The sequence below is a fragment of the Schistocerca gregaria genome, chromosome 2, assembly GCF_023897955.1.
Source record: "Schistocerca gregaria isolate iqSchGreg1 chromosome 2, iqSchGreg1.2, whole genome shotgun sequence".
Lineage (NCBI taxonomy): Eukaryota > Metazoa > Arthropoda > Insecta > Orthoptera > Acrididae > Schistocerca > Schistocerca gregaria.
Genome location: NC_064921.1, coordinates 639,389,268 through 639,414,744, shown reverse-complemented (window position 1 = coordinate 639,414,744; position 25,477 = coordinate 639,389,268).

The window sequence follows — 25,477 nt, the reverse complement described above, 5'->3', positions numbered from 1 at the left end:
ATCGGCGAATAGGAGACTTAGCGGCGACTGCAGCGTAACGTTGTTTACTAACTGCCTAGTATCGACTAGGCCGCGTCAGCGCTCTGTGTACCATCCTCCGCTGTGGCCTACCGCACGCCTGTTGCTTTGCGCGAGCTGTCCTTCCGCAAAGCTGTCACAGCAGGCAGCCAAGACGCTGGAAGTCTGTACCCGTCTTCTCTGTTCATATTATCGGGTCGCTTGGCTATTTCTATAGCCTCTCTAATCTTCCTCCTCAAACTAAACGGCTGTTTCGCCAGTACTCGGGCCTCTCGAAATTCGATGTTCATCCTGCACTGCTCATGATGTTCTGACACCGCTGATTTGTTATATTGTTTGAGGCGGATATATCTCTCATGTTCAGTTAGCCTCGTGCTTATTGGACGCCCAGTCTCACCTACATACACCAGTCCACATTCACACTCGATTTCATAAACTCCGGCGGCATGAAGCTTGTCAATTGTATCTTTTTTCGAGCGCAGAAATTCTTTTATTTTGTTGTTGCTACGAAAAATCGGCTTAATACCTGCCCGACGGAGAATTTTGCCCAGACCTTCAGTAACCCCTTGTACATACGGTAGCACGGCGGTGTTCTGTGCTTCGTTCTGTATTTCCCTGTTGCCCTCCTCCTTCGGCGCCATGGTTTTGCGTATCAGCCTCATGTCGTAGCCATTAGCTCCAAAAATGGTCCTGAGGTTCTGCAGTTCAGCTTGCAGGTTGTATTCATCGCTGATCCTGTAGGCTCTCTTAGTTAAAGTTCGCAGAGCCGAATTCTTTTGCATTTTGGAATTTTATAAATGACAATGCGGTCTCTAACCCAGAAGAATTTTATTGACATTGACAACGGCCGCGGAAGCCTACGGTTACATTTAAGGCACCTGTATGGGCAGGAGATTTACGCAAACATCAGGCAGCTCGAATCACTGAGGCTGAAAAGAGGTAAACTGCTGAATGATCTTGCGTTCCTGAAGAGATGTAGGGATGCCAATGTAGTACCAACATTTTTACGGCTGACGTCCCATATAAAATCGTACAAGGCCAGGAATATCTGTGCACAGGCCAGCAAAGCTTTATTGACAAGCTTCATGCCGCCGGAGTTTATGAAATCGAGTGTGAATGTGGACTGGTGTATGTAGGTGAGACTGGGCGTCCAATAAGCACGAGGCTAACTGAACATGAGAGATATATCCGCCTCAAACAATATAACAAATCAGCGGTGTCAGAACATCATGAGCAGTGCAGGATGAACATCGAATTTCGAGAGGCCCGAGTACTGGCGAAACAGCCGTTTAGTTTGAGGAGGAAGATTAGAGAGGCTATAGAAATAGCCAAGCGACCCGATAATATGAACAGAGAAGACGGGTACAGACTTCCAGCGTCTTGGCTGCCTGCTGTGACAGCTTTGCGGAAGGACAGCTCGCGCAAAGCAACAGGCGTGCGGTAGGCCACAGCGGAGGATGGTACACAGAGCGCTGACGCGGCCTAGTCGATACTAGGCAGTTAGTAAACAACGCTACGCTGCAGTCGCCGCTAAGTCTCCTATTCGCCGATTTCCACCAATGGCAGGCAGTAGAGGAAACTCCAATGGAAAACGCCTATTTCCGCCAATAACAAGACGCAATGCAAACGCCAATAAAATGAACTCCTAGTACCGTTCCTCCTCACCCTCACATCCAATCACAACACTCTTCCATAGTATATATGTACCCACACTTGCGCTCATTCAGCAGTTAGCAACACACCCTGAGGAAGGCGTCTTGCAACAGACGCCGAAGCGTTGGAATTTTATAAATGACAATGCGGTCTCTAACCCAGAAGAATTTTATTGACACTGTACTACAACCTTAACAGAGTGCTTGAAAGTAAAATGTCGAGCCATGCCATTCGCTGTTCCGATGGTATGGTTTGAGCCTAATGACCATTATTTAGACTGTTACTTCTGTCTTACAAATATTTTGGAACATTCAAGCAAAACTAGACATAAAATAAAGTATTCAAATTTTTTCCGTGCATTTGCCTGTGCCCCACGATGAGGGGTTGCCTGTTCCTGCCTGTAACTTGAAAGCCACGAAACTAGACAACATGTCAACTGAATCAGAATGTATTGAACATACAGAAGAGTACTGACCTCACTGTCATGGCACTTCACCTCAGCTCTTTAATCAAAAGGAATTGAACGATCTGATTCACCATCTAGAACTTTAGAAACAGCAAGCTGAACTCTTGGAGTCGAGACTGCAACAACGGAAGCTGCTACCTCCGGGGACAAAAATTTCCTGTCTCAGATCAAGAGTTGCTTCCTGCGCTCAATATTTCGATATGTAGAATTCAATGGGTATATGCAGAGATGTCAATGGTCTGATGATTCAGCTAGGTGTACCACATAATCCACAGGAGTGGAGATTATTTATTGACTCTAGTAAAACCAGCTTGAAAGCAGTACTACGTATAATGGCAATGCATTTCCATCGGTACCTTTGGCTTACACAGTAGACATGAAAGAAACTAATGAAATCAAAGCTTCGCTGGTAGAGGCAATCAAATATACGGATCATGAATAGCAGTTTTGCTATGATTCAAAATTTGTTGCACTCCTTACTGGTTTACAGGCTGGATTCAAGAAATATTGCTGCTTTGTGTGCCTTTGGGACAGCCGTGACACCAAGAACCACTATACAGTCAAGGAATGACCTATAAGGAAGTCATATGTTCCTGGAAACGTAAATCTGAACAATACCCCATTGGTTGAGCCCGATAAAATCATTTTGCCTCCCCTCCATATCAAGATGGGCCTTATCAGGAACTTTGTAAAAGCTCTGGATAAAGAAGGTGAGGACTTCAAGCTCTTAAAAGTTTCCCAAATTAAGTGAGGCAAAGCTGAAAGAGGGTGTGTTTGTTGGACCACAAGCAAGAAAATTGCTAAAAGATCCAACCTTTGATACCAAACTCACAGATATCCAGTTAGCTGCTTGGTCTTCTTTTAAAGGCTTTTTGGGTAAGACAAAAGACAGAAACTATGTTACCATTGTGAATGATCCGTTAGACAACTATAAGAACATGGAGTGTAGAACGTCGCTTAAAATTCACTTTTTACATTTTCACCTTGATTACTTCACGGAAAATTTGGGAGCCATAAGCGATGAGCATGGTGAACGCATTCACCAAGACATTCTTACCATGGAACGCCGTTACCAAAGCCATTGGAACCCTTCGATGATGGGTGACTACTGATGGGGTCTTGTTAGGGAGAGTGATGAAACGGCAAACAAAAGAAGAGTTCCGTCTTCGCATTTTTCAAAAACCAAAAATTTTAGTTTCATTTAAATGTGTTACTTTTTGCTATTACCATTTTTTATTCTGCTGTGTATTTAGGAAATGTGACGTCATAGAGAAAAACTGATTTTACCAGTGTATTCAGCACCCCAAAAATTAGGTGACTCCACCCATTTACAAACCAGACGCAGAACAAAGTTTAAACTGTTAACTACTGTAACGTGAAACTGGTCTTAGCTTATTCCTGGAAAACTGTCAGTTATTCCGTAAGATGAATGAGTTGAAACTGTTGACAACATTTAATTTTAAATTTTACGAGCTGTGCGAGTATAGTGATGGATAAACAAGCTAGTCTAGCGTAGATTGCACCCCGCAAGTTGGCGCAGTAACCACTACAATGGACTTTAAATTGGTAAAAACTGTGTTCCAAGCTTATTTATGTTTTCGTTAATCGCTTCGGGCTAATGTCGCAATGCTTCTTGTGAACGAACAACGTCCGATTTACTTTTACATCGTGCTCAGATGAGCAAGTACTCCGTATTTAATTGTCAAACCCTAAAAAAGTCAAGTGGTACTTTAACATTTCTACGTTTTTCTCCAACTATTGCACATAGCGGTTTATACTAGGTAACCTAACGAATAACATCTCGCAATAAACAATTAAAAGAGAGTTGCTGTAAACATAGTCCAGCTGTATGTGCGAAGTTACACAGCTCGCCATTAAAATTGCGAATTCCGAAAGGATAACAAATAACGGAAGTTTATATTTTCAGAACGGCACGTTTTGCTTGACTAGGCACATTCCAATATATTTGCACGAGGTGGTGCCTCACAAGTCATAAATATGTTTGACAAATGTCATATTACCAGCTTTAGGTGCTGGTAGAATGTAAAATTACACTTCGATTGTCTGTCCGTCATCGTGTTTGTAAACGTATTTGCAGCATCATGTTAGCCGAAATATAAAATCGTTATCATTAGGTAATAAAACCATGAATAACACCTTGTTATGAATATAATATAAATTACATCGCCAGTCCATAAGAGCTGTGATGCGGAGTGTACCATTCATGTTCAAACTGTAATCAGCGTTTCAAACGAAAGTTTACTTATTGTGCTAATATAATTCAATAAGAAGAATGGTAGGAGATTTAAAGACACACATGACATGAAATGTCTACACTGAGCTGTCACCTCTGGCAGAAACGGTGCTTGCTGGGCATCAAGCTGAAATGAGCCTGGATGGTAGATTCGAGCGTCACTCCACACGGCTTTAGCCATTGCCAGGCTTCTTCTATCATAGTGAGTGACGGCTGATACCATTGCAGTCTCTAGGCAATGCTCGAGAGACTTTCAGAACTTGCTGGCAAGGGCAACAATCGAACACCCCCTGAATCGAGGTGGGTGAAGACAGCGGTCGTGAGTTTGTCGTTGAATGGTTATGTCACTAAGACGCCTTAACACGACGACAATGTAACGGCTACGGTCCATGTTATCGGCTATGCGCACGTGAGGTGACCGTGTTGTGTACCAAATTGTAATCAATTCAACTGTCGAACCTGTGAAACAATGTCGAGTATAAAGAGGGTATGTTCATTCTGTTCACCGTTCTACGCGAGTATATCCATCGCGATGCTGTACGCAGAATCGGGAATTATCGGGAGAGTACCACTCCCGTATTCATTGCGATCGTTGGGCGTACTGCTGTCCGTGTGCCTTTCTCTGCTGCCGCATCAAGGGAAATCGCAACAGTGGTAGCCGCGATAACAGTCCGCGGTGCTCCTGGCGTGGCCACAACAGTTACCTTTGTCGCTGCAGAGCCAAGTGAGGAATATGTCTGCCCTCTCAGGCACTAGTCGTCAGGTTCGTTGAGATCCTGTAGGGTTTTGAGTACAGTACTTCTGCACACATGAATTCCGTATTACCACGACATTCGTGTAATTGCGAGCAGCGATACCGTCAAACGATGAACTGTACTCCCGACAGACTGCCAGCCTGCCGCTATTGAATTGTGACGCAACGTCTCTCCTCCTTCTACAAGGCAAAACACGATCTACACACACCTAACCGACAGTGAAATTTGATTTCTGAACGATAATCCCATTGCGTTATCATTGCTTTCTATCTCTCTGATTTACCAGTTTAGACCGGTGAATATCGCACTTAACGTAGACAGCGAGACTGCCACCTACTATGTGTGGATGTGTTGAAACGCTAATCTTTTATATGTGCAAGCATGCAATGCACTTCACTGCCAGTTTGACACTGATGCATACCGCTTTCACGGGGATACAGTTAGCTGCCAAACAGTGTATATGAAAAGAAGTCAGAGGCGCGACTGAGCACTCGCTTACACGTGTTTTAGAATTTTTGAATTCCGGACGTGGAGAGTTTGGAGAGAACGTCTTTGCAAAGATATTCACCGTGGGGGAATTTTGACGGAGTCCGAGTAATAGGAAGCACGAGAAATTATTCGCATCTTCAATTAAGAGCTTGAATCACTCCACAAGAAGGGCGGAACGGGAGGGAGTGTAAGGCTCAACCCCTCAGTGACATTCGTTAACAGACAGACTTCTCCAGTTTCGTCCCAAAAGGATACCACCACAGGAAACGTCTCTAGTCAGGTCGATGCAGTACATCTTGATGTTCAAAAAGATTTTTACTAAGTTTCACGCCAGCGGTTCTTAACAAATGTGAGATAATATGGGGTAACAAATGAAATTTGTGACTGAATTGAGAACATGTTTGTAGAGAGGATTGGAGGGAGGGCGCAGCTTGTTATCTTGGATGGAGAGTAGAAAAAATGGTTCAAATGGCTCTGAGCACTATGGGACGTAAGTTCTGAGGTCATCAGCCCCTAGAAAGTAGAACTACTAAAACCTAACTAACCTAAGGACATCACATACATCCAGGCAGGATTCGACCTGCGACCGTAGCGGTCACGCGGTTCCAGACTGAAGCGCCTAGGACCGCACGGCCACAACAGCCGGCTGGAGAGTACAGGCAACTTCAGATGAGCCCAAGCGAATTGTGTTCGCACCCTTACTGTTCAAACTGTAAGTTAATGACCTGGCAGACGTTTCCAGCAGAGCCCCTTATATGTAATGAAGTACTGTTTGAAGAAAAAGAACTGCATAAAAACCCAGGCAGATCTTCATGAGATTTTAATTGGTGCAAGGATTGCAAATTTGCTTTAAGTATACAGAAAAATAAGCTTCTGAAATTTGCGCAGAACAACGGTGTTCTATGTATACAATATCAGTGAAGCACAAATAAAATCAGTCAACTCATACAAGTAACCTGGTTGTAACAACGTGGGAGGATAGTAAATGGAACGCTGACATAGGCTCAGTGATAGATAAAGCAGGTGTCAGAGTTCGCTTCGTTGCTAGGATACTGGGAAAATGAAGTCACTCTAGAAAGGACACTGCTTACAAAACTCACGCAAACGTATGTTACAATATTGTTCAAGTTGTGGTACCCATACAAGACACAAAGACACAAAGACATACAGCGTTAATATCCACAAGTCAAGTTTGTTTGATTCAAATGCGAGCATCACAGAAACGCTTAAGAAGCAATTTATACTTACAGCAAATTTGCAGTCTTTGCACCAATTAAAATCTCATGAAGATCTGTCTCAATGCTTTGAGACAGACGCCAGTTACCCCACGAAATATGACATAAAGTTTCAAGAATCAGCATTAAGTGAGGAATACAGTAATATACACTACTGGCCATTATAATTGCTACACCAAGAAGAAATGCAGATGATAAACATATATTATACTAGAATAGACATATGGACCATGGACCTTGTAGTTGGTTCGGAGGCTTACGTGCCTCAGTGATACAGACGGCCGTACGTAGGTGCAACAAAAACGGAGGAGTATCTGTTGAGAGGCCAGACAAACGTGTGGTTCCTGAAGAGGGGCAGCAGCCTTTTCAGTAGTTGCCGGGACAACAGTCTGGATGAATGACTGATCTGGCCTTGTAACAATAACCAAAACGGCCTTGCTGTGCTGGTACTGCGAACGGCTGAAAGCAAGAGGAAATTACAGCCGTAATTTTTCCCGAGGGCATATAGCTTTACTGTATGATTAAATGATGAAGGCGCCTTCTTTGGTAAAATATTCCGGAGGTAAAATGGTCCCCCATTCGGATCCCCGGGCGGGGACTACTCAAGAGGACATCGTTATCAGGAGAAAGAAAACTGGCGTTCTACGGATTGGAGCGTGGAATGTGAGATCCCTTAATCGGGCAGCTAGGTTAGAAAATTCAAAAAGGGAAATGGATCAGTTAATGTTAGATATAGTGGGAATTAGTGAAGTTCGGTGGCAGGAGGAACAAGACTTTTGGTCGGGGGAATACAGGGTTATAAATAAAAAATCAAATAGGGGTAATGCAGGAGTAAGTTTAATAAAGAATGAAAAATAGGAGTGCGGGTAAGCTACTACAAACAGCATAGTGAAGACATTATTGTGGCCAAGATAGACACGAAGCCCATGCCTACTACAGTAGTATAAGTTTATATGCCAATTACCTCTGCAGATGATGAAGAAATGGATGTAATGTAGGATAAGATAAAAGAAATTATTCAGGTAGTGAAAGGAGACGAAAATTTAAGTCATTGGTGAGTGGAATTCGATATTAGGAAAAGGGACAGAAGGAAACGTAGTAGGTGAATATGGATTAGGGGGTAAGAAATGAAAGAGGAAGCCGTCTGGCAGAATTTTGCACAGAGCATAACTTAATCATAGCTAACACTTGGTTCAAGAATCATGGCCGCCCGGAGTGTATACGTGGAAGAGTCCTGGAAATACTAGAAGGTATCACATAGATTATATAATGGTAAGACGGAGGTTTAGGAACCAGGTTTTAAATTGTAACACATTTCCAGGGGCAGATGTGGACTCTGACCACTATCTGTTGGTTATGAACTGTACATTAAAACTGAAGAAACTGCGAAAAGGACATAATTTAAGGAGATGGGACCTGGATAAACTGACTAAACCAGAGGTTGCACAGAGTTTCAGGGAGAGCATAATGGAACAATTGACAGGAATGGGGGACACCAGTGAAGTCGCAAACGGCAGTGGTTTGGAGTTAGTGGAAGGCACGATACAGGGCATCTGGCTCGGGGACGTCCTTGAAGCTACCGATTTGTAACAGTTTGTTGTGTCACTGTGCTGCCAGCTGCTACACATATCGGTGCTGTAGATTCAGTACGGTGAGCCGGAGCCACACACCGAACATGGTGATACTCCCAGACGGCAGTGCCACTCTACTGTGCGGAGCCCGGTCTTCCTGTGACCGCACACTCGCGTGACCACCACTGCCAGGTAACATGTACAGTGGCTACATTACTGCCAAGTCTGTTTACAGTATCGCAGAAAGAACATCCTGCTTCTCGTAGCATTATTGCACGACCTTGTCCACACTCAGTCTGGTATTGATAATGGTGTCGTTGTCGCCTTAAAGGCATTCTTGACTAAGTCCTCACCACGTCCTGTCTCAAAGATAACTAACGCTCGCAACCGATACAGCGTGTACTTAAAAAAAGTCTCATTTGCATCGTCATAGTGGCGCTACTAGAGCCACTCTTATGCGACTGGTGCTTAATTTGAATAGATATCATTTTTCAGATGTGGAAACACTACTGCCAATTTTCGTTTACGTCGCACAACACTTTCTTGATGTTGCGATACTTTTTCCGTCCGTGTACGTAAGCATGTATGTATATTCAACATTAAAGTCCTGTAAATCTCCTAAACTACTGGACACATTTCAACCAAGCTTGATACACGTATCGCTTCCTATCTGGAAAGAACCATTGAGGGGACAAGAACGACCTAGTTTTGAAAGGGATATCAGTGAGTAGGGAAAGACTAGTATAAAGGCGCAGATACCCGGATTATATTCATTAAATGTTTGAGAAAGAGAGCACTTTGTGAATTGGAACAAACTTTACACGTAATTTCTAACCTTTACGAAATTTTTTCTCGCTGATATCCCAAAAACAATATGAAAGGCAGGAAGTTTATTTCTTATTACATTTTCGCTGTTCATGCAGTGAAAATTCCGCATCAGACATGGTGTTTTAACTTGTTACTTCCATAATACTAACTCTGTCCGCTACATATTTCGCAGACAGTATATATCTGGTACACCTGACTAATACCGTGTAGGGCGCCTTCAAGCTTCGTAAGTGCAGCAACACGATGTGACATGGACTCGACTAATCTCTGAAGTAGTGCTGGAGGGAACTGACACCATGAACCCTGAACACCACGAACCCTGAACACCCCGAACCCTGTCCACAAATCCTTAAGAGTTCGAGGGGGTGTACATCTCTTCCGAACAGCACGTTGCAAGATACCCAGATATGCTCAGTATTGTTCATGTCTGGGGAGTTTTGTGGTCAGCGGGAGAGTTTAAACTCAGAATATTTTCCTGGGGTCATTCTATAGCAATTCTGGACGTGTAAGGTGCCGCATTTTCCTGCTGCAATTGCCAGTCAGAATGCACAATGGACATGAATGGATCCAGGTTATCAAACAGGATGCTTACATACATGTCACCAGTCAGAGTCTATCAGTGGTCCCACAGCAGTCCAACTACACACGCCCCACACCATTACAGAGCCTCCACCAGCTTGAACAGTCCCGCTACTGACATGCAGGGTCCATGGATTCATGAGATTGTCTCCATACCAGTACACGTCCATCTGCTCCATACAATCAGAAACGAGATTCTTCCGACCAGGCAACATGTTTCCAGTTATCAGCAGTCCAATGTCAGTGTCGACGTGCCCAGGCGAAAGATGAAGCTTTGTGTCGTGCACTCATCAAGGGTACACGAGTGGGCCCTCTGCTTCAAAAGCCCCTGTCGATGATATTTAGTTGAATGGTCTGCACGCTGTACTTGTTGATGGCCAAGCATTGAAATCTGGAGCGATTTGCGGAAGGCCGGCGCTTCTGTCACGTTGAACGTTTCACTTCACAATTCTTGCAGAATATTTTTCCGGCCGTAATGATTTCGGAGATTTGATGATTCACCGGATTCCTGATACTCAAGGCACACTCGTGAAATGGTCGTACGGGAAAATCCCCACTTCATCACTACCTCAGAGATGCTGCGTCCCGTCGCTTGTGCGCCTAATATACCACAACGTCCAAACTCACTTAAATTTTGACACCTTGCCATTGTAGCAGCAGTGCCGATTCTAACAACTCCGCCAGACACTTGTCTTGTATAGGCATTGCTGACAGCAGCGCCGTGTTCTGCCTATTTACATAACTCTGTATTCGAATACGGAAGGGATTCCTATACCAGTTTCTTTGGCGATATATGATGCAGCTCTCCATGCTTCTCTATCCCGTGCAACCTTCTTCATCTCCCAGTACGTACTGCAAAATACAATTATGTGATCTACCAATCTAATCTTTAGCATTCTTCTGTAGCACCGCAGTTCAAAAGCTTCTATTCTATTCTTGTCCAAACTATTTATCGTCCATGTTTCACTTCCATAACTATACTCGATGTCAACAAATTTCTCTTCTTCAGAAACGCATTCCTTGCCATTGCCAGTCTACATTTCATATCCTCTCTACTTCGACCACCATCATTTATTTTGCTCCCCAAATAGCAATACTCATTTACTGCGTTAAGTGTCTCATTTCCTAATCTAATTCCCTCAGCATCATCCGACGTAATTCGACTACATTCCATTATCATCGTTTTGCTTTTGTTGATGTTCATCTTATATCCTCCTTTCAAGACACTGTCCATTCCGTTTAGCTGCTCTTCCGAGTCTTTTGCTGTCTCTGACAGAATTACAATGTCATCAGCGAACCTCAAAGTTTTTATTTCTTCTCCATAGATTTTAATACCTACTCCGAACTTTTCTTTTGTTTCCTTTACTGCTTGCTCAATATACAGATCGAGTAACAACAGGGATGGGCTACAACCCTGTCTCACTCACTTCCCAACCACTGCTTGCCTTTCATGCCCCTCGACTCTTATAACCGCCATCTGGTTTCTGTACGCATTGTAAATAGCCTTTCGCTCCCTGTATTTTACCCCTGCCACTTTTAGAATTTGAAAGAGCGTATTCCAGTCAACATTGCCAAAAGCTTTCTCTACGTCTACAAATGATAGAAACTTAGGTTTGCATTTCCTTAATCTTTCTTCTAAGATAAGTCGTAAGAACAGTATTGTCTCACGTGTTCCAACAATTCTACGGAATCCAAACTGATCTTTCCCGAGGTTGGCTTGTACCAGTTTTTCCATTCGTCTGTAACGAATTCCCGTTATTATTTTGCAGCCGTGACTTATTATACTGATAGTTTGGTAATTTTCACATCTGTCAACACCTGCATTCTTTGGGATTGGTATTATTATATTTTTCTTGAAGTCTGAGGGTATTTCGCCTGTCTCATACATCTTGCTCACGAGATGGTAGAGTTCTGTCAGGTCTGGCTGTCCCAAAGCTGTCAGTATTTCTAATGGAATGGTGTCTACTCCCGGGGCCATGTTTCGACATAGGTCTTTCAGAGCTCTGTCAGGCTCTTCGCTCAGTATCATATCTCCCATTTCATCTTCATCTACATCCTCTTCCATTTCTATAATATTGTCCTCAACTACATCACCCTTGAATAGACCCTCTATATACTCCTTCCATCTTCCCGCTTTCCCTTCTTTACTTAGAACTGGGTTTCCATCTGAGTTCTTGAAATTCATGGAAGTGGTTCTCTTTTCTCCAAAGGTTTCTTTAATTTTCCTGTAGGCAGTATCTATCTTACCCCTAGTGTAATATGCCTCTATTCTTACATTTGTCCTCTGGCCATCCATGCTTAGACATTTTGCACATTCTGTCGATCTCATTTTTGAGTCATTTGTATTCCTTTTTGCCAGCTTCATTTTCTGCTTTTTTATATTTTCTTCTTTCATCAATTAAAGTCAATGTTTCTTCTGTTACCCAAGGATTTCTACTAGCCCTCGTCTTTTTACCTATTTCATCTTCCGCTGCCTTCTCTATTTCATCCTTAAAAGCTACCCCTTCTTCTTCTAGTGTCTTCCCTCCATTCCTGTCAATTGTTCCCTTATGCTCTCCCTGAAACTCTCTACAACCTTCGGTTCTGTCAGTTTATCCATGTCCCATCTCCTTAAATTCTCAGCTTTTTGTAGTTTCTTCGTTTTTAATCTACAGTTCATAACCAATACATTGTGGGCAGAGTCAACATCTGCCCCTGGAACTGTCTTACAATTTAAAACCTGGTTTCTAAATCTCTGTCTCACCATTATATAATCTATCTGAAACCTTCTAATACCTTCCACGTATGCAACCTTCCTTCCTGATTCTTGGTTCAAAATGGTTCAAATGGCTCTGAGCACTATGCGACTTGACGTCTGATGTCATCAGTCGCCTAGAACTTAGAACTAATTAAACCTAACTAACCTAAGGATATCACACAATCCATGCCCGAGGCAGGATTCGAACCTGCAACCGTAGCGGTATCTCGGTTCCAGACTGTAGCTCCTAGAATTGCACGGCCACTCCGGGCGGCCATGATTCTTGAACCAAGTGTTAGCTATGATTAAGTTATGCTCTGTGCAAAATTCTATCAGGCGGCTTCCTCTTTTTTTTGATACCACTATTCCCTATTCACCTAACCCGTTTCCTTCTCTTCCTTTTCCTCTTATCGAATTCCAGTCACTCATGACTATTAAACTTTCGTCTCCCTTCACTATCTGAATAATTTCTCTTATCTCATCATACATTTCATCAATCTCTTCGTCATCTGCAGAGCTACTTGGCATATAAACTTGTACTACTGTGGCAGGCGTTGGCTTTGTGTCTGTCTTGGCCACAATAATGCGTTCACTACGCTGGTTGTAGTAGCTTACCCGCACTCCTATTGTTTTATTCATTATTTAACCTACTCCTGCATTACCCCTATTTGATTTTGTATTTATAACAATGTACTCATCTTTCAGAAGTCTTGTTCCTCCTGCCACCGAACGTCACTAATTCCCACTATATCTCACTTTAACCGATCTATTTCCCTTTTCAAATTTTCTAACCGACCTTCCCGATTAAGGGATCTGACATATTACGCTCCGATCCGTAGAATGCCAGTTTTCTTTCTCCTGATAACGACATCCTCCTGAGTAGTCCCCGCCCGGAGATCCGAATGGGGGACTATTTTAACTCCGGAATATTTTACCCAAGAGGACGCCTTCATCATTTAACCATACAGTAAAGCTATATGCCCTCGGAAAAAATTACGGCTGTAGTTTCGCCTTGCTTTCAGACGTTCCCAGTACCAGCACAGCAAGGCCGTTTTGGTTAATGTTACATTGACAGATTAGTCAATCATCTCTGACTGTTGCCCCTACAACTATTGAAAAGACTGCTGCCCTCTTCAGGAACCACACGTTTGTCTGGCCTCTGAACAGATACCCCTCCGATGCGGTTGCACCTACGGTATGGCTATCTGTATCGCTGAGGCACGCAAGCCTCCCCATCAACGGTAAGGTCCATGGTTCATAACGTGGGTTTCCATAAATCGGAGCGCAGATTCCCCACACTATACTCATCCAGTGTTTCGTGATAAGTGCACTTAGCTTCTTCCAAAAAGCTTTAAATATAATTAAAATTGTTTCTTGAAAGTTTCATCGTTTACATGCTTAACGTCAAACATTTAACACACCGACTTATTTGTAAATTAATCAGTAGTTTGAAGCTGTTTTGTACAGGGAATCAATTTTGTTGCTGATTCGTGGTTTATTCGTTACTTACCATTTGGAAAGAAGCACTGTGGAGTTAAGAGTCACCTGTATCCCATGGGGATGGGAATGAAAATGGTGTGACATTGAAGGTTAATTCACGAAATCCTCCAGCAATTTCAGCCATATTATTTAGGTACATGACTTATTGTGTGTACAAAAGTACTGTGATATAATATTCCCTGCAACTACTAAGTATGACAGTTTGGATGAGAAGGATGTGATATGGAAGAAGTTCTAAACCATCCCGTTGGTATTTATTTCGTGTATTTAGTTGTTTTGGAATGCTTTTAAAAGGCCGGAATGCGATTTGTCTCGTATATTTCGAATTTGGTAAAATTAACAGAAAAAGCAAACGAACTTTAATAATGGGAGTTAATGAAAATGGTAAAATCATAAATGAATGAAAAAAATTAACGGTCTCCAGCCCAGTTAGATACATTAATTTTGAAATATACATTTGAGAAAATTGGATATTAGTTATTGAAATTAGGTTTATTGAGGTTTCCCTCTGAATAGCAAACAGGATAGAAACTGACACAGTGCACTCTGTACTGTGTGTAGCAGCAGTTATCACTAACACACACATCAGCAAATTATGGGGAGCAAATTTGCAGCGAGCTCACACCAATGACAGCCACACTCAAGAGCATTACTTAATCAAACACTGAAACGTCACTGCCTGAGGTGTAGCACTAATTTCGGACTATTCAGTGGAGAATATAATGGGGACCCATAACCTAGTATAGTTTCACTAGTCAAAGATATTTGATTATTGCAATAGTAAAGACTAACTCTAAAACCTAATCATTCACTTAAATTGCTTTGCAAGACGATAAAATACAACACTGGGCTTAATTAACTTAAAAACAGAACCTTTCATGATGGGTACGAAAACTACACCCTCTTTGAAAATGTGCATAATTTTGCTTCTAACAGCACTACTGTAAATCTGTTCATTAAAGATTTATATGTACTTGAACCTTAATTACCTGTGATGCAGGTATTCTTTGCAATAAAATTAACACAATCTTGCACTGTAATCCTACAAAACTATATTTTATAATAAACTTAGGGTACTTTAGCAAAAGTCTATCCAACTTCACTTTTGTGATGTTAACTTTTAAATAAGTAAGGTTTTCCATTTCCTAATAATTGATCTTTGAATGTTTTTACTTAAACTTCCTACCTTAACGATTTCTCCTGAAGTAGTTCATTAACTTTTACTACTCCTTTAACTTTAGACAAAAATCACTTTCAAACACATGAATTCAAGAATTATTAATTTAAAGCAGGGTACTCTGATTTAGTAATACTTAGGTGAGGACGCTGCGTAGGTTCGTGATCACGATTGAAATCATAGTTCCGGACACGACATTATGTTTTATGTGATTATTATTGAAAAAACATACAAATTAACTGGCCCATCACCATATACATTACTTAACTGAATGTATGAAGTCTGTGAAGCAGTGTCGAAGATTGGTGGCAGTCGCAGTGGTGGCTATCTGTACTCACGGCTCTTGATGTGGGAATGCTCCATAAATTATCTTATTGGCGCCAGATTTTCAATACATTAGAGGCCTTCTATTATTCTGTGAATACCAAATAATAGCCAGATCCACATCCGAGGCAAATGCCTTCTAATGCAGCCACGCACTGCGTGCCGTTCACGCAAAGGAATCGCTCAGTTCGACCGCCAACTCCACATTTTTACATCGCGCCATGCCGCTTTCGTTGCGGAGGGACTTCTGTACAGCGTTTACATGTTACAAGTACAAGTGCCCTAAGCATGGCCGGCCGGAGTGCCCGAGCGGTTCTAGGCGCTACAGTCTGGAACCGCACATGCCCGGGGCATGGGTGTGTGTGATTTCCTTAGTTTAGTTAGGTTTAAGTAGTTCTAAGTTCTAGGGGACTGATGACCACAGAAGTAAATTTCCGTAGTGCTCAGAGCCATTTGAACCATTTTTTGAAAACTAGGCATGAACCAGCTTTAACACACATTTTCCTTATATAAACATATTCATTTTATAATAACTTACTATTTTAACATACGCTTTTGCACATCGCAAAACTCTGATTTTCTTCTCATACATCAAGGAATTTAAACAACACAGAACACAAACTTCATAAATTGTAGATACACAGTTACATAAAATAAACCTACTCCTAATCGATATAAGTGTTACACACATTCGGAAAGAAATACTGTGAAGGTAAAAACCACCAACGTCCTATTGTGAAACCACGTTACTTAATATCTGGAAGGAAATTATGGGCTGGGGGTAAAAACCGCTAACATTACATTGAGAAGGAGTGGGAGTGATAACGGTCTAAGGGCGGAATGAGAAGGTACCCACCTACTGGAGTATATTTTTTCATACTAATTTCGTTCGCAAGCTGAGTCTTTCTCGCAGCACCCAGATGAAATGTAACGTAAGCAAATGTTTTAAAAATCGTGTAGGAAAAGTGGAGGGGGGAATAGTTATCTTTATGTTTTTTCGTGTTTCATGCCGCAAGAAAATATTTGTAATATACACTGGAGACAGAGATAGAGAGAGCGAGGGAGAGATACTTTGTGACAGACTAGGGTATTGTCCTATGTTGGGAATAATGAGTACTTGGTAAAGAGACCATGGACTGTCGGCGATAGTGACATCTGTGAGTGAAACACCTTGAACTGAATGAGAGAGGTTTAATTGTGGAGCAGCGTAGATGTAATTATGAAGGTATAATGATACTTTGCATTTTGATAGGAACAATAGGGTTATTATTAGTTCTCCGTTTTCTTAAAGGAGAAAGGGTTGTTCAGAACGCTTCTGGAATAATGAAAGAGACATTTGTAAACTGAAATGATTTCGTAGATGAAAAGCTAAAGGGGAGACAAAATGCAATAAATATTGTTGGGATTTGTAAAGTGAGAAAAATATTCGCAGATGAATAATGTTCCATTCAAGATGTCAACAGAGTGTAAGTTATTTGAAGTCCGTCTATTCAGTTTCCATATTGGAGGCTGCTGTTTTTCTTTCAAGATTCCAACTTCAGTTTTCAGTGAGTAATATTTCTATTGTGTGGACCGAGTACATCTCTGTCTTCAGAAAGCAGCGCGGCTTAGCGTCTATTCAATAAATCCGCAAGTTGGTTGCAAGTTTGAGTTGAAGTGTGGCAGTGGCGATTTATCAATGCTTAATCCCCTCCTCGTAACGTGTCACGCGAGGGACGGCGAAAAAACCTAAATATGTGTTGTTTTTATAGATTCTGTGGGCTGCAGCATGTCAAGCACTAAAGTCGCCGCTGAAATTTCAAAAACAGAAAGTTATTTCTCGCGAAACACTGCGCTTAACTTCACTGTTCGTTTCGTTACCAACAGCATATTCGCCTTGTTTTTCTATGGTATTGGCCCAGTATCCAGGCGACCAAATTTTAAAATATTCACCACGTAAATACATCGTTCGCGTCGCGGGAAAAGTCCGATACACACGGATTTTGTGCATTGCAGAATGAGGGGGGCTAAAAGAACATTGGAATGAATAAATACCCGTCAACGCCGGGATTCTCATCTAGGTTCGAGAAGAAAGGCTCGTGCGGGCTCATTGCTTCATTTCGCAGTGGTGTGTTTGTGTGGACAGAGTGCAGACGCCAGCGGCAGACCCGGCCCACCGCAGCCTGAGGAGCAGTAGGAAGAGGAGGAGGAGGAGTGAAGCCCTGGCTGGCCGGATGCTGACATGGGCTGCGAGGCGGGCAAATATTGCCGGGGACCGAGGGAAGGCAGCGCCCGGCAGAGTTGAGCCGCGAGTCGCAGCCAATAACCTGGCCAGGGGGGCAAAGCACAGCACAGGGCTGCACCGCACCGCGCCGCTCCACACCGTTCCCTAGACGAGCCCCGCCACGGAGTTCGCCGTCACTGAGCTGGTCGCTGCGAGGATTACTATTCCCCTGCTCAAACAGTCCACGGGTGAACTGCTGGTTCATACTGTCCAAGGGCACAAAATTTCGACGATCAGACATGTCGCCACCGTCAGGTGCGCTGACGAACTGAGCTCCTGAGGGCGGGCGGCCGATTTAAACCCCTACCCCCGCGGGCAGCTCTCCTCGCCGTCCACCCCCGCGTGCCGGCGGTGGCGAAGATGTGGGCGTCGGAAACTGTCGTAGCGTCGATGTGCTTGCTACGTCCGCCCTGATCTCCAGTTCGTACTTCCTGCTATTGTTAATTACATTCACTGCCGGGTCCCAAGCCTAGCTGAGACTGTAGCCGCAATCTCTGTTGATAAGATCTTCCCTGGTGCGAATTTCGATAGCCTCCCTTATAGCGCTGTCCCAATATTTATGGGTCTGAGCCAGGATCTTGGTACTCTCATAATCCATCTCGTATTTCTCGGACAAACAGTGCTCTGCTACCGCCGACTTATTTGGATATTTCAGTCGAGAGTGCCTTTGGTGTTCTCGGCAACGATCTTCGATGGTGCGTACTATTTGTCCGTTATAAGTCTTCTCACACTCACAGGGAATTTGGTATATGCCGGCGTTCCTCAAACCGAGGTCATCTTTCACACTTCCAAGTAATGCCCGTGTTTTATTTGGTGGGCAAAAGATGGTATTAACTCGGTGTTTCTTTAATATACGGCCGATTTTCCCCGATAGTGCGCCATTGTACGGAATAAAGACAGTGGCTACCTCTTCCTCCGTGACTTCATCCGTCTCCACAGGTTGTGATGTAGTGGTGGGACGGAGAGAGCGTCTAATCTGCCATTCCGAGTACCGGTTTTTTTGGAACACGGTCTTGAGGTGTTTCAATTCCTGGGGCAGATTCTCAGCGTCTGAGATGCTTCGTGCCCTGTGTACTAGTGTTTTTAGTACTCCATTCCTCTGAGAAGGATGGAGGCAGCTGTCTGCATGCAGGTACAGGGCAGTGTGCGTTTTCTTCCTGTACACACCTTGGCTAAGGGCACCATCAGCTCTTCTCATGACCACGACGTCCGGGAATAGTAATCTTCCTTCCGCTTCGGTCTCCATAGTGAATTTGATGTTTGCATGTATGGAGTTTAGGTGTGTAAGGAAATCCAGGAGCTTGTCCCTACCATGGTGCCAGATGACGAACGTGTCATCGACATAACGGAGGAAACAAGTATGTTTCCAATTGGATGACGCCAAGGCTTCCTCCTCGAAGTACACCATGTACAAGTTCGCGACCAAGAAATTGTTACCTCTAAGACCTGTACCACCAAGACCTTATGGAGTCCCTAAGGTCGCGGACGGCGAAGAGAGCTGCCCCCGGGGGGAGGGGATTTAAATCAGCCGCCCGCCCTCAGGAACTCAGTTCAGGTACGGTCACCAGTCTACGCTGAGATGTCGGAGCGAGAGGATGTCCGTACAGCGAAGGGTGTGGCGGATCGCCGTCCGGCAGAGCTTGCTTTGCCGGCGGCCCCATCCGGCCCCCCACCTAAGACGACCCAGGCATTGTCATTGGACACGACTATGGATTTCGAGTCGGCTGCACTGCAAGTACCGCTGCCCGAATCAGAAAACGAGACGGCGGCACGATATGAAGCGTCCACCTCCACCAGGACGACGAAAAGAAGGGCGACCACCACCACAGGAACTACTCGAGCCCCTCCTAAGGGAAAGAAGGCAAAACCGGCGGATGTCGTCGTCGATGAGGAAGGTTTTCAACTCGTCAAACGGCCGGCCAGGAAGGCTCAACTGTCATCTGCACCGCCGGTTCCGACGACAAACAGTTATGATGAGCTCGCTGAGGGTGTGGAGTTACCTACTCAGAAGAGTGAACCAAGGCCGCCGCCTATTGTGGTCCAACATACTGAAGACTACGACGGCCTCTACAGGATGCTGCTTCGTCTTGTTGGCCAGGACAACGTTGTCATCAAGCCTGCTGGCACCAACCTGTACAAGGTCACACTGAAAACAGCTGATGACTACAGAAAGGTTACGGCTGCGTTCGGAGAACAGGAAAAGCCGTTCTACACTTATCCGTCGGCAACGGACAAGACGCTAAAGATCGTCTTTCGAGGGCTCCCTCGAAACTACAGCCTGGATCACATCCGGCAGCAACTGGAGGATATGGGCTATGGATTTGTACTCAGGTCGATAACCCGCCTACCGTCTCGCCGAACTAGAAAGGAGACGCCGCTGGTCCTAGTGGTCACTTGTGATATCCCACACAACCGTGGGCTGTGACAGGTCACGAAGATAGCGGCGACACCAGTCACTACAGAAAAACTCCGCTCGAAGAGGGGAGAACCTCAGTGCTACAACTGCGAAATGGTTGGGCATGTAGCACGGTTCTGCACGCTACCCCCACGCTGTGTTAAGTGTGCAGGGGAGCACGCTAGTCGCGACTGCACACGGCAGCGGACACATGGACCGCCCAAATGCGCTGGATGTGGAGGAGAACATGTTGCCTCTTACCGCGGCTGTTCCAGCTTCCAATGGGCTGCGGCAAGGAGCCGTGGCCAGCGACCTGGCTCAATAAAGCGGCCTGCACCAGTCAGACCTGGAGTCAGTTTTGCTGCTGCTGTTTCCCCTGGCTCCTCTCCGCAGGCCCCCTTACCTGCGACGGCGCCAGCCACTGTTGCAACAGCTGCAGACAACAAGAAGGCCCGCCGTCCACGAGGCACAGCGCGACCACCAGCACTGCGTCCTGATCAGCAACAGAGTGAAGACCAGGGACAACACGACCGCTCCCAACAGGGACGCCAGGCTGTCGTCGTGGAAACCCCAGCTCAACACCCATACGCTGCATCTGCACCCTCCCAGGCGGCCGATTCCAGCATGGAAGAAATGAAGCTCCTCCTGCAAGAACTTCGGGAGCTTCTCAGGGATATCCCGCGGCAACTCATCGCCGCTGTTAGTGCAGCCGTTCAGGCAATCACCACCAGACCACTGAAGATCCAGCATGGCCCGTAGTCAACGAGGAGTCACTGTATGCGTGTGGAATGCCCAGGGCATCCGCACCCAAGATGGCAAATTTCGTCAGCTGCTGCGAGATGAAGCCGTTGACATTTGCCTCGTCTCGGAGACTTTTCTCAAGCCTGGAGTTCACGTCCGAGCAGCGAACTACGTGTGCTATGGGACTGACAGACCAACTCAGGGCGGTGGTACTGCGGTCTACGTCCGGACTTCACTGGCGCACCATCAGATTCAGCTTCCGCCACTACAAGCGATGGAGGCAACTGCTGTAGCTGTTGACACCTCACATGGGCGCATCACGTTTGTGGCTGTCTACCGTCCACCTGGCAGGCAGTTACTCCAACAGGACGTTGAAGCGCTGCTGACATTACCTGGAAAGGTCTTTGCCGGCGATGATTTTAATGCAAAACATACTGAATGGCATTCTCGTCTTACCAACAACTACGGACGAAAACTTCTCCGAGACGCACAGCGGTGGAACGCCATCATCCTCGGACCTCATGATCCCACCCACTTTCCTAACAATGGTGGACTTCCAGACGTGCTCGACATTGCGGTGGCCAAGGGGGTGCCCTATGTTATATCTGCCAGCACTCGCAACGCCTTATCCTCGGACCATGTTCCAGTTATCTTTGACATCGATGTCGATGCTCAGCCAGTGTCGCGGAGAGGAATCCAGACCAGGAACACCAACTGGATCCGATACCAGAAGCTGATCGCTGAGGGCCTCCGAGATGCACCAGATGCTGCTGAGGTTGGAGTTGATGGCTATGCCCGATTCCTTCAAGACTGTGCTATACAGGCGGTGCACCGGGCCACACCGCGGCCGCGATCTGAACCACCTGACCGATCTCGGCAACTGCCACCACATCTAATGGAGGCGATAACCACCAAAAGTCGCCTATTCCGTGAATGGCAGCTGACACGAAACGCAGCAACGAAGAGGGCACTAAACCGAATGAGGAGAGAGATAAAGGTTGCCGTTGCAAATCACCGCCATCAGGAATGGTCCAACCGCCTGGCCACTCTTCGGGTTGATGATGGTACTGCTTGGAAAGCCACGCAGTTCTTCCTCCGCCGACGACAGAGGATACCGCCGCTACAAGTCGGTCAAAACATCGCCAGCAGCACAGCGGACAAAGCCAACGCCATCGCTGATGTTTTTGAACGAAATTTCCAGCCCATCATGGACCCCATGGATCCGGATCACATTCGACTGGTTACACAACGTCTTCCGGTTTTCCTCAATGCACCTGTGGGCGACGATCACATCGAAGAGGTGGATGCTGATGAAGTCTCCGTCGAACTTCGGCGACTCAACAAGCGCAAGGCGGGAGGCCCTGACCAGCTCACAAATGAAATGCTGCGACAGATGCCACCAGCAGCCACAGAACACCTGGCTCGACTTTTCAACAACATTCTCCGCACTGGACACTATCCTCAAGCATGGAAACGTGTGGAGGTAGTGCCCATCCAGAAGCCTGGGAAGGACCCTCGTTTACGAACTAGCTACAGGCCCATCAGCTTACTACCAGCGGTCAGCAAGGTCTTTGAAAGACTTTATCTCAGACGCTTACAACGTCACATTCAGGAAGAACGTCTACTGCCGGACGAACAATGTGGTTTTCGCCCTGGTCATGCAACAACGCACCAACTGCTACGACTAGTCGAAGAGGCCCTTGATGCCATCGAACGACGGGAGTTTTTCGGGGCCATCTTCCTGGATGTCTCACGGGCGTTCGATTCTGTATGGCATGAGGGGCTCCTTTTCAAGCTTCTGGACCTCGGTGTGCCCCTGCCGCATGTCCGCCTCCTACAGTCTTACCTCGCCGACAGAAGCTTCCATGTCCGCGCGGAGGACTTGTCGACGCGCCGTCTGGTCAGAGCTGGAGTTCCCCAAGGCTCCGTCCTCGGCCCCATACTCTACATCCTGTATACTGCAGACATGCCGCGGATGGACAGGGTCCACCTTGCCCTCTACGCAGATGATACGGCGATGTACGCAAGGAGCATGAATGCAGCTCTACTCCAAAGACGCACGCAAGCAGCAGCTGACACATTTAGTCAGTGGGCCAGGAGGTGGCGCCTCAGCTTCAATGGGTCTAAGACGCAAGCCCTCCTCATCACGAAGAAACATATTCCAGCTGCTCTACCGCAGATCACCATTAGGGGAACCGCCGTACCTTGGGGCACTACAGCAAAGTACCTGGGTGTGACGCTGGATAGAGGGCTCACTTGGAGACAACACATCGATGATATAGTCAAAAAGGTCAGGGGTAGAATGACACAGCTCACCCCTTCCTCAATCCATCAACTGCACTCCCACCTGACCTGAGTGTTGCGATGTATCTGACTCTAATCCGTCCACTCATCGACTACGCCGCTGTGGTTTGGGGCAACGCCGCAGCGAGCCACGTCGGAAGACTACAACGACTCCAAAACCGGATCCTACGGCTGGCGTTGCACCTCCCTCGGGACTTCCCGTCAGACGACCTTAACCGAGTCTCCAACATTCGAACTGTTAGAGAGAGGTTTCGCCAGGCTGCACGACTCTTCTACGAGAAGACCATGCAGTCAACAAATCCGCTCCTCCGAGCACTAGGCCACCGTGTGCAGCGTCTCAACGCCACCAGATGGCCACACCTCCTTCGCGACCAATAAGTTGCAAGCACGCCAGGAACGCCGTCCCAGCAGACTGAAAGAACATAAACACAACGAAAGGACAACCCACACACACCGCCAGCTTGGAGGAATAGCCAACCAGCTTAGACTCCACCGAACAACAGAGACCAATCTGTCTCTGTCAGGCTGAAGCTAGGAACTCAGTTCGACAGCGCACCTGTCGATGGCGACATGTCTGATCGCCGAAATATTGTGCCCGTTGGACACTATGAACCGGCCGTATACCCGTGGACTGTTCGAGCAACAAATACGCCGGGAGAAACTGAAGAATCATGCTATTCTTCTATTCTCCCAGACACCCCCCACTTCGTGACCATGGCGCCAGGTAGCAGAGCTATCCACAAAACTACCGTCCAGTCTCACTGACGTCAACGAGTCGTACAATCGTGGAACATAGACTACTGGTTTTATAAAAGTGAAACACTCGTAAGCAATGGTCTGCAACAAGCCACAATGTGAGGACATGTGGAAAAGCGGAATCATAATAAGTGATTTAAATGGCAGAGAGGTGGCTGGCACATAGACCCAACAGCGCCATATTATGTGTGACTGGACAGATCAGTGTTAAGAAACGCTCAGTCGGCGCAGAGCCGTCATACGAAGTGAAAACGTGTAACCAAGTGCCATTACGACAACGCAAAATCGCAGGGCGGGGGGGGGGGGGGGAGGGGTTGTTTTGGGGAGAAGACAAGACAGCGAGGTCATGAGTCTCGTCGGATTAGGGAAGGACGGGTAAGGAAGTCGGCCGTGTCCTTTCAAAGGAACCATCCCGGCATTCGCCTGGAGCGATTTAGGGAAATCACGGAAAATCGCAGGGTGGAATATCGGCATGAGAGTACGTTCTAACGGGGCAGTATCATCGGTCTCCGAGAGGCGGGTCGGTCGTTTCCTAACATTGCGACACGTACAAGGCGTGAAGCCGATGAAGAGAGCCGTACACAGGGCCGATATTGTAACGGATGACACAATGTGTCCAGTGCGCGAGGTGCCCGCCATCTTGTCAAATGGTTCAAATGGCTCTAAGCACTATGGGACTTAACATCTGAGCTCATCAGTCCCCTAGACTTAGAACTACTTAAATCTAAGTAACCTAAGGACATCACACACATCATTCCCCGAAGCAGGATTCCAACCTGCGACGGTAGCAGCAGCCCGTTTCCGGACTGAAGCGCCTAGAACCGCTCGGTCACAGCGGCCGGCGGCCATCTTGTCTTCTTGGCCGTAGCAGATAGAACAGCTTCGACCACAGTGTTGGCGTCACGTTGCAGCACTGCAACGGGTGTGGACATGTCTGCGTCGACGATTAGAAGTCGTCTTCTGCAGGCGGTACTGGTAGAACACATGGCATTGCATCGGCTTCCATTCACCAGAAATTACTTCGCACACTGCAATCGGCACTTGAATCTCGACACTGCGGGGCTGAGGGCAAAATGTAGTGTTCTCCGAAGAGTCCCGCTTCAACTTGATCTACAGTCATGGCAGCATACACTATTTGATGAAAAGTACCCGCACACCTGGCTGAAAATGACTTACAAGTTCGTGGCGCCCTCCATTGGTAATGATGGAATTCAGTATGGGGTTGGCCCACCCTTAGCCTTATCACAGCTTCCATTCTCCAGCCATACCTTCAATCAGGTGCTGGAAGGTTTCTTGGAGAATGGAAGCCCATTCTTCACGGAATGCTGCACTGAGGAGAGGTATCGATCGATGTCTGTTGGTGAGGCCTGGCACGAAGTCGGAAGTCCAAAACATCCCAGTGGTGTTCTATATGATTTAGGCCAGAACTCAG